The sequence below is a fragment of the Mytilus trossulus genome, chromosome 4 (genome assembly GCF_036588685.1).
Source record: "Mytilus trossulus isolate FHL-02 chromosome 4, PNRI_Mtr1.1.1.hap1, whole genome shotgun sequence".
In the NCBI taxonomy this organism is placed as follows: domain Eukaryota; kingdom Metazoa; phylum Mollusca; class Bivalvia; order Mytilida; family Mytilidae; genus Mytilus; species Mytilus trossulus.
Window position 1 is genome coordinate 13,141,158 of NC_086376.1, and position 9,586 is coordinate 13,150,743.

The 9,586-nt window shown below is 32.4% G+C and overlaps 1 pseudogene; it reads right to left on the reverse strand.

Annotated features, from left to right (window-relative positions):
• Window positions 1-259: 259 nt before the first annotated feature.
• Window positions 260-7,739, reverse strand: LOC134714724 (ficolin-2-like; annotated as a pseudogene).
• Window positions 7,740-9,586: the final 1,847 nt, after the last annotated feature.

The following is a 9,586-nucleotide window of genomic DNA, read 5'->3' on the forward strand; positions in this document are numbered from 1 at the left end:
CTACTTCATCATATGATTTTTGTTAATATCACATCCTTTTGAATAAATTTATTGATAATTAAATTAAGCATTATTGTTTAAAGTTGATACATAAGAAAACGTTTGTCTTATTATTAATGATATTTGAACCTTAAGATTGAACCATGGAATATGGAAATAAACTCATCATAGATACCAGAAATGAAAATATTGTAATCACACTTTGAACTCTTAACTATTGAATGACTAAAAATAAAGTCAAAATCGTAAAAGGAACGAAGAGACGAGAATCACTAATTGATAAAAATATGCCTTATATAAAAGTATAAAATGTTAACACAGATATGTGTTTCGCCGCTCTGTTAATTTGATAATGCAAATGTTAAAATCAAAATAGCAATATTTTAATATGTCAGTTATGCAAATATTCAAAGTCAATAAACCATGACTGTAGTTCAGGTCTAAACATCTCCATGGAAATGAGATGTGCCAATGATAATACAAGTGCATAGCAAATACCACTAAAATATCAAAAGTCGTTAATTTTAAACAAACCTTAACACAACCATTAACTTGTAAACTATTGACAAGTTCAAAGTAAATGAACCATAATGCGGATATAGGGTTATATAATCTCCATGGAAATGAAACTTGCAAATGCCTATACATTTGCATACCGAATATCATTGACTTAACATAAGGCATTCGTCATAAACTTACATAATAACAAACTAATACATGTAAAGTAAGCAAAAAGTTCAAAGTCAAAAGACCATGACTGATTGGAAAGGGTCGGATAATCTTCAGGGAAATGAGATATGGCAATGCTTATACTACTGCATACCAAATTTTGTTGACCTACCTCGAAAGGTTTTCTGTCTTAATCGCAAGCTTATAATGTAAACTAAGCAAATCATTAGACCATGACAGAGGATGATAGGCAGAATAATATTTCAAACATTAAATGTTACTATCATTTTTTTCTGCCGCTGTGTTAATTATCAAATATGTGTTTCGTATCTTTGAACAGAGTAAGATAATATGTCGATAGATGCAGTCGTCTTTATCTATTATGTCAATTATTCCCGCTAGTGTTTTGGATTGTCCAACAGTCGAAAGGTAAATTTAGCATATTGCTAGAAGACAGAACATAAAGACCCTAAATTCTTCCGAATAAATTGATAATTTCTACTTTTTTTCAGACATACTTCGTATAAACATGTGTTTAGATCAGCTCATTCGAATTAATCGCCAGTTTCATTTCATTCTTCGTAGCATCATAGATGTTGCTTTTAGAGAATAATGATAGCCTTCCCAATGTTGCCAGTTTACACCATCAGCAAAAGAAGAGTGTTCACCTCCAAGGTATTGTCCGTTTAAGTTGGAATCGTGGCAGGATGCGTACCACCAGGCACCTTTAAACGTTTCTGCACAGTTTCTAGAATCAGAGTCATTATCTTGATCTTTTGTAGAGAATCCTTGTCCGTTATGACGCCTTAAGGAGTCACCTTTAGAAAAACAAAAGCAAGAAGTTTGTATGCACATAATGTAATTATGTACTACTGTTCATCATTCTGTTTCATCAAGATAGTATATGGTAAAATGCGTTTTTATCAATAGAATGTGTCTATTTCTTTATGGTTAAAACAAATTGAAAAATAAAAATCACAAAAATACTGAACTTTAAGGTAAATAAATTCAAAACGAAAAAACCCTAATCAAATGGCACAATCAAAAGCTCAAACACATCACACGATTGGATAGCAACTGTCATATTCCAGACTTGGTACAGGCATTTACTTATGTCAAAAATAGTGGATTAAACCTGGTCTTATCTAGCTCAACCTTTAACTTGTATGAAAGTCGCATGAAATTACATTTTATTGACAACGATAAAACCAATGATCAGCGACACAATTTTTCGATATCTGAATACTCTTTCGAAATATTTGATTTCTTTTCTCAATATGGATGATTTAGGCGGCATGCACGTTAAAGAAATACAAATAAATTAGATTACTCACCAACATCTCCAGTAAATTTTGAAAACGTCATGTTGAACTTAGTTGCTTCATTGCCAACTTTGAAGTTTGAATATCTAGCAATACGCTTTTTATTTCCAAAGTCCTGCATTGTTATCAAAAGTTCATGTTCATCCTGGCCAGTCAGTTTATGGAGTTTGTCATTTCCTTTGTAAAACATAGAATATCAACATGAATGGATTCAGATAAAAACTCACAAAAAATAACAAGCTTATGATATATTTCAATACCTTCATTTTCTATATTATTATTTGTAAGCTTTACGAGTTTAAAATCTTAGAGATTGAATGGGAATTTTTATAAACTGTATGTCCTAGCATTTGATGCCATTTCTAATTTAAATATTTTCTTGACCTTCCCAAATAAAGTAAAATTGCGTAGTAGTAGCCATTATTTGAAATCAGAAGTCATCTTATAGCTCTCTAATGACACCGAATGGAAGTGGTTTATTATCTCCCTTATTTCAAATGAAAGTACATAGAACCATATAGTTATTTTTCTGTTTAAAATTGAGAATGGAAATGGGGAATGTGTCAAAGAGGCAACAACCCGACCAAATAAAAAAACAACAGCAGAAGGTCACCAACAAGTCTTCAATGTAGCGAGAAATTCCCGCACCCGGAGGCGTCCTTCAGCTGGCCCCTAAACAAATATATACTAGTTCAGTGATAATGAACGCCATACTAATTTCCAAATTGTACACAAGAAACTAAAATAAAAATAATACAAGACTAACAAAGGCCAGAGGCTCCTGACTTGGGACAGGCGCAAAAATGCGGCGGAGTTAAACATGTTTGTAAGATCTCAACCCTCCCCCTATACCTCTAACCGATGAAGAAAAGCAAACGCATAACAATAGGCACATTAAAATTCAATATTAACGCCAAAATATGCAATCTTTAATGACTTGACAACAGTATCGTAATTATATCCCTTCTTAATAAGTCTATTCAAAGGTTTTGTAAGTTTCTGAGGTGAATACTGACACCTTTGTGCTTTATAAAGAATATTTCCATAAAAAATTGGATGTGAAATACCTGAACGTATAAGAAGTCTGCATGTTGAGCTATATTTACAATGATGTCTTTATACCGATGATAAAATTTAGTAAATGTTTTGACTAGTTTGTGATATCGAAAACCCTGGTGTAATAATTTTTCAGTAATACATAAATTTCTCTCGTTAAAATCTAAAACATTGTTACATACACGAGCGAATCGTACAAGTTGAGATACATAAACACCGTAAGATGGTGACAAGGGAACGTCACCATCTTAAAACGGGTAATTAAAGATAGGAAATGAAAAATCATCCCTTTTATCATACATTTTAGTATTCAGCTTTCCGTTAGTGATTTAGATATCAAGATAGAGGAAAGGGCAGTGGTCATTGTTAGTATTAGCTTTATTTAAAGTAAGTTCAGCAGGATAAATTTCATTAATATACATACTGAAGTCGTCATTATTGAGAGCCAAAATATCATCCAAATATCTAAAAGTATTATTAAATTTGTTAATCAGATGTTGTTTTGATGGGTCTTTGCTTATTTTTGTCATAAATTGTAACTCATAACAATACAAAAAGAGGTCCGCAATAAGTGGTGCACAGTTAGTCCCCATTGGAACTCCGATAATCTGACGATATACGGAATCCCCAAAGCGAACAAAAATGTTATCTAGTAAAAATTCAAGGGCATATATAGTATCAAAGCATGTCCAATTAACATTTGCATGTTTGAGAACGGAAGTGTCATTTCTTAAGTGGAAGCAGCAAATAATCTCCCTTACTTAATAATGATACTGAACATTTATAAAGTGTCCAATATAAAAATATTCTAATGCGCTGTACATTCAGCATGGTAAATAGACCAAATCAAAGAAAAAAACATAAAACATACATTAATTTCAGACAAAATTTCTATGACCATTAATGTTTTTGAGTCGGTATAAAAATAACTTTAATAGTAAATGATTAAAACCTAAAAGAAGCATCTTATCAATTATTGGAAAAAATATTCAATGCGGAAAAACTTTCACAATCGGTTTTTAATTTCTCAAAGCCCCTTTTCTGATAATACTGTTATAAGTAAACATATAAATTGTTTCCGACTAATTACAACAGCACAACCAAATGTCATCAAGACAAACAGAACTACAGAGAAAACTTAAGATTGAGAAACGAATCCATACCAAAATTTTGTGGTGAACTATGACACTTCAGATAGTGAAGCAGTTTCCATTCAATTAAAGTATTTACCAAGCCAATGTTCTTTGTTAAGAGTCTGCTTTATACTCATTCCATCCTCTGTAAAAGTTAACGTCACCATTCATTCGTCTCTGAAAGACCTAAATCAAAGAATACATTATGCAAATCTTTTGTTTTATACATATGTATCTATAAATTATTTTCTAAAAGTAAATGCAAAATGCGAACTTAATTCACTTTTTTATCAATTTTACAGGTGTTGATCTTTCTAATAAAACCGGTCAAATTTCCCTACATCAAACAGGCTCATTTTTAACATTGCAACTTCTATTGCCACTTTAATCTCCTTTCGTCTTTTGCATCATATCGGCAAAGAAACGTTAAATATTTAGTTAGCATCGTTTGCATTATAATGCATTACACCAATGCTGGCGTGTACAACCCATGTTTCATGAATATCCATTATCAGGAACACTCGAAATTAGTAAAAAATTAGTAAAAAATAATTTTCCCCCGAGGGTATCACCAGCCCAGTAGTCAGCACTTCGGTGTTGACATGAACATCAATTATATGGTCATTTTTATAAATTTTCTGTTTACTAAACTTTGAATTTTTCGAAAAACTAAGGATTTTCTAACCCCGTATTTGGCACAATTTTTTGGAATTTTTTATCCTCAATGCTCTTCAACTTTGTATTTATTTGGCTTTTAACTATTTTGATCTGAGCGTCACTGATGAGTCTTATGTAGACGAAAAGCGCGTCTGGCGTATAAAATTATAATCCTGGTACTTTTAATTACTATTAACTGATCGTAGATTCGTGTACGCAAGATCTGAGTTTCGTCTACAAAAGACATATCAGTAACACTTCAATAAAACTTATAAAGGCCAATAGAAGAACGAAATTGAAACGCACTCGGGACAAAAACATTGTACGAAGATCAGCTATGGTTATATATTTCTAGTAGAGAACCCCCTTCTTATTATGAGGTTTTGTAAACAGGATATTTTAAATGTATCAGTTTATAGGAACATATATGTTTTTATGAATTTTTGAAAAACTACGGCTTTTCTACTTCAGGAATATATTACCTTTAATAGCTGTATTTGGCAAAACGTTTAGGAACTTTTGGTCCTCAATGCTTTTCAACGTCGTACTTTATATGGCATTTTAAACATTTTTGGATTTGAGCGTCAATGATGAGTCTTTTGTAAACGAAACGCATGTCTGACGTAAATATGAAATTTTAATCCTGGAATCTATGATGAGTTAATTTGCAACCACTTGTTCGATGCCACTGCTGGTGGAGATTTATTTCCTCGAGGGTATTAGCAGCTAAGTAATCAGCACTTCTGTGTTGACTTGAGTTATCATTGATATGTTCATAATTAGAAATTAACTGTTAACAAAACTTTGAATACTTGAAAAACTACGGCTTTTCTACCTCAGGAATAGATTACCTTAACTGTATTTGGCAAAACGTTTAGGAATTTTTGGTCCTCAATGCTCTTCATTGTTGTACTTCAGTTGGCCTTTTTATAACATTGTTTTATTCGAGCGTCACTGATGAGTCTTTTGTAGACGAAACGCGCGTCTGACGTAAATATAAAATTTTAATCCTGGTATCTATGATGATTTTATTTGCAACCACTTGGTCGATGCCACTGCTTGTGGAGATTTATTTCCCCGAGGGTATTAGCAGCTAAGTAATCAGCACTTCTGTGTTGACTTGAGTTATTGATATGTTCATAATTATAAATTAACTGTTAACAAAACTTTTAATACTTGAAAAACTACGGCTTTTCTACCTCAAGATTAGATTACCTTAGCTGTATTTGGCAAAAAGTTTAGGAGTTTTTGGTCCTCAATGCTCTTCAATGTTGTACTTCAGTTGGCCTTTTTATAACATTGTTTTATTCGAGCGTCACTGATGAGTCTTTTGTAGACGAAACGCGCGTCTGACTTAAGTATAAAATTTTAATCCTGGTATCTATGATGACTTTATTTGCAACCACTTGGTCGATGCCACAGCTGGTGGAGATTAATTTCCCGGAGGGTATCACCAGCCCACTCAGTGTTGACATGAGTTATCATTCATAAGTTCATAATTATAAATTAACTGATAACAAAACTTTGAATTTTTGAAAAACTACGGCTTTTCTACCTCAGAAATAGATTACCTTAGCTGTATTTGGCAAAACTTTTAGGAATTTTTGGTTCTCAATGCTCTTGGACTTTATTTGGCCCCTTTAATCATTTTTTTATTCGAGCGTCACTGAACGAATGAGTCTTTTGTAGACGAAACGCGCGTCTGACGTAAGTATAAAATTTTAATCCTTGTATCTATGAAGAATTTATTAATTAATACATAGAATGTTGCATAAATGTATCATACAAACGTACTGTCCATCCTCCGTCTACATTTTCTGTTTCCATATCACAGAAGACATTGATGCCATATCCTTGAGGATATATTTTGTACACACCACTGCCTCTGTTGATATCAATGTCACCACAGTCTATAGGAAGTCTGGTATTTGATTCATCTATAAGGAAATAAAAATAAAAATAACTCGGAATACATTTAAAGTAACGCCGAAGATATACTAGATAATATAACCATGTGCAATGCCCAGAGAAAATTATTTAAAGTTTCAATGAAACAGTCCAATTTCATATTTTCGATGAACACATTAATATTATTCCTACATACCACCATGACAAACATATATATCTATATATCTTTTATAGCTGACTATGCGGTATATGCTTTGCTCATTGTTGAGGCCGTACGGTGACCTATAGTTGTTAATGTCTGTGTAATTTTTTTGTCTCTTGTAGACAGTTGTCTCATTGGCAATCATACCACATCTTCCTTTTTATATGAGTTCGAATCCCGACCTTGGAAGAACAAAATTTTGCGGATATCTAACATTGTTAAGACGAATTTTTACATTCATTCTAATATATATAATTATATATACGAATACATGTATATCAAAAAGAGTTTAGTTGACTAAATACTGGTACTTTTTTGTTCTTGTTCTTTTTATCGTTAATTCAGAGACAAGTCAGTTTACGCTAAATTTGTTCTGCGATGAAAAGGCGTGAATATCTTATATTAAGGCAACAGTTGTTCATATAGTCTATCTCAAGCTTAATTTGACATTGTCTGCAGTTAAAAATATCTTTTCGGTTTAAATATCAAAATAATCGCATCAGACGAGACATATAAAATTGTAATAAAATTCAAAATGAGATAAGCGTTTACTCCATGAAAATATGAAATGTGCAAACGCGCGAAATATGTATCATTAAAATAAAAAGCTAAAACTTAACTGTGGTGAACGACGCCTCTTTCTGTGTTAATGGTACTTACTGTTGTTTGAAATACTTGCAGATTTTACTATTCTGATAGCAAATAAAACAAGAGACGCTGCTTTCCATAAAGAAGATGCCATTTCGATACTTCAACGTAAACCTCAACAATCGACGATCTAGAGAGATCTGCGTAATAGAACATAATCTGTGTGTAATGATTCACAAATCAAAACATTTGGGATCAAGGCCGTTTTCGCTTCTGAAAGTTTTGACGCACGATACTAGACGTAAATATTTAAACGAAGTTTTACAGCTGTGTTATTTTTCCCTCTATCTGAATCATAAATCATTTGGGATTCCTAGATATGTATACGATTGTCCGATACAAAATTATTTTTTTTAACTCATAATTTAGCTCTAAAAAAAAATTTTTAAATGTTAAATTATCATGATTAAATACAAAACCCTTATCACTAATCGCAATGAATTGCACTGAATATCATTTAACATTAAATAGGTATGTAACCGTGACGAGAACAGTTTATGCAAAATATCTAAACACCTTAGTTTTTCTACTGAGATTCAAAATTAAATCTCAAAATCCGAAAGGAAAGGTTAACTTATGATTGTTTTAACTTTTCTTGTTTGCCTGCGGTATAAAGCAATTTATCTTTTTTTTTTACATACTCACCGCTTATTGTGATTATAGTTTGCCTGGTCCTATGCGTAGTGATCTCTGGTCGACGAAATAGAAGTCACTGTCATTAAAAATATATATGACCTGCAGTTCACATCGTGTCTATGTCTATGGATATAATGTCATTTTTTGTACAAAAAGCTATTGGAATAACAATAATTTTATATTTGTCATAGATATAGGCAAATGTGGTATTAGTGCCAATGAGACAACTCTCCATTCAAGTAACACTTTATAAAAGAAAACCATTTTAGGTGAATATACGACCTTTAACAAGGAGCCTTGGTTCACACCGAATAGCAAGCTATCAGGGGCCCAAAAAATTCTATTGTAAAATTATTATAACGGGGAAACCCACGGTCTATATAAAGACGAGAAACGAGAAACACGTATGAACTACATAAACTACTGTAACTGTTTTCCATATCATTATCAAAGCTTATTTCGATTTTTCGAGAGGACCAATACACTCTATATTTCTATAATAAAGGTCACAGCTTTTGGGAACTTTTGGTCCTCAGTGCTCTTCAATTCTGTACTTGTTTCGGCTTTCAAACTTTTTTCATCCGGGCGTCACTGGTGAGTCTTGTGTGGAAGAAACGCACGTCTGGCGTATTTAATTTTAAACCTGGTATCTTTTGTTAGCTATTATTCGATTGTTTCTCAGTTCTATATGTTCTCCCGTTTATTTGTATTGAAGTCCTGTAATGTAATGTTGTAATTTTATTGTTATATCTAACATTGCCATAAAAGTAGGAGGTTTGGCATGCCACAAAACCAGATTCAACACACCATTTTTTTTCTTTGAATGTCCTGTACCAAGTTAGGAAAATGGCCATTGTTATATCATAGTTCGTTTCTGTGTATCTTACATTTTAGTGTTGTGGTTCCGTTGTGTCGTAGTTCTCCTCTTATATTTCATGCGTTTCCTCAGTTTCAGTTTGTAATACAAATTTGTTTTATTTTCTCAATCGATTTATAAATTTCAAACAGCGGTATACTACTGTTGCCTTTATTCATTACAAATGATATTTTCCATTTGAACTATGAACAGTTTACAATACCTGATTACATTATATATAAAAGCTACAGTTGTCATTTCATATACTTAAACCTACATCAAACCTATTACATCCTCAATGATTGCTCTTGTTCGTCGTCCACATACAAATATGTTATCGCCGGTAATTTGATTACTGGAGGCTAATGAACAACTGAGAAAGTTGTTAGTCCAATCCCAGAATTATCGAGTTCACCAGCCCATTATATAGGAAAGGAATTACTGATGGATGCAGTTACATACTTTTTTTAGAAATTGGATGAAGCGCAAAGCAGTAAAA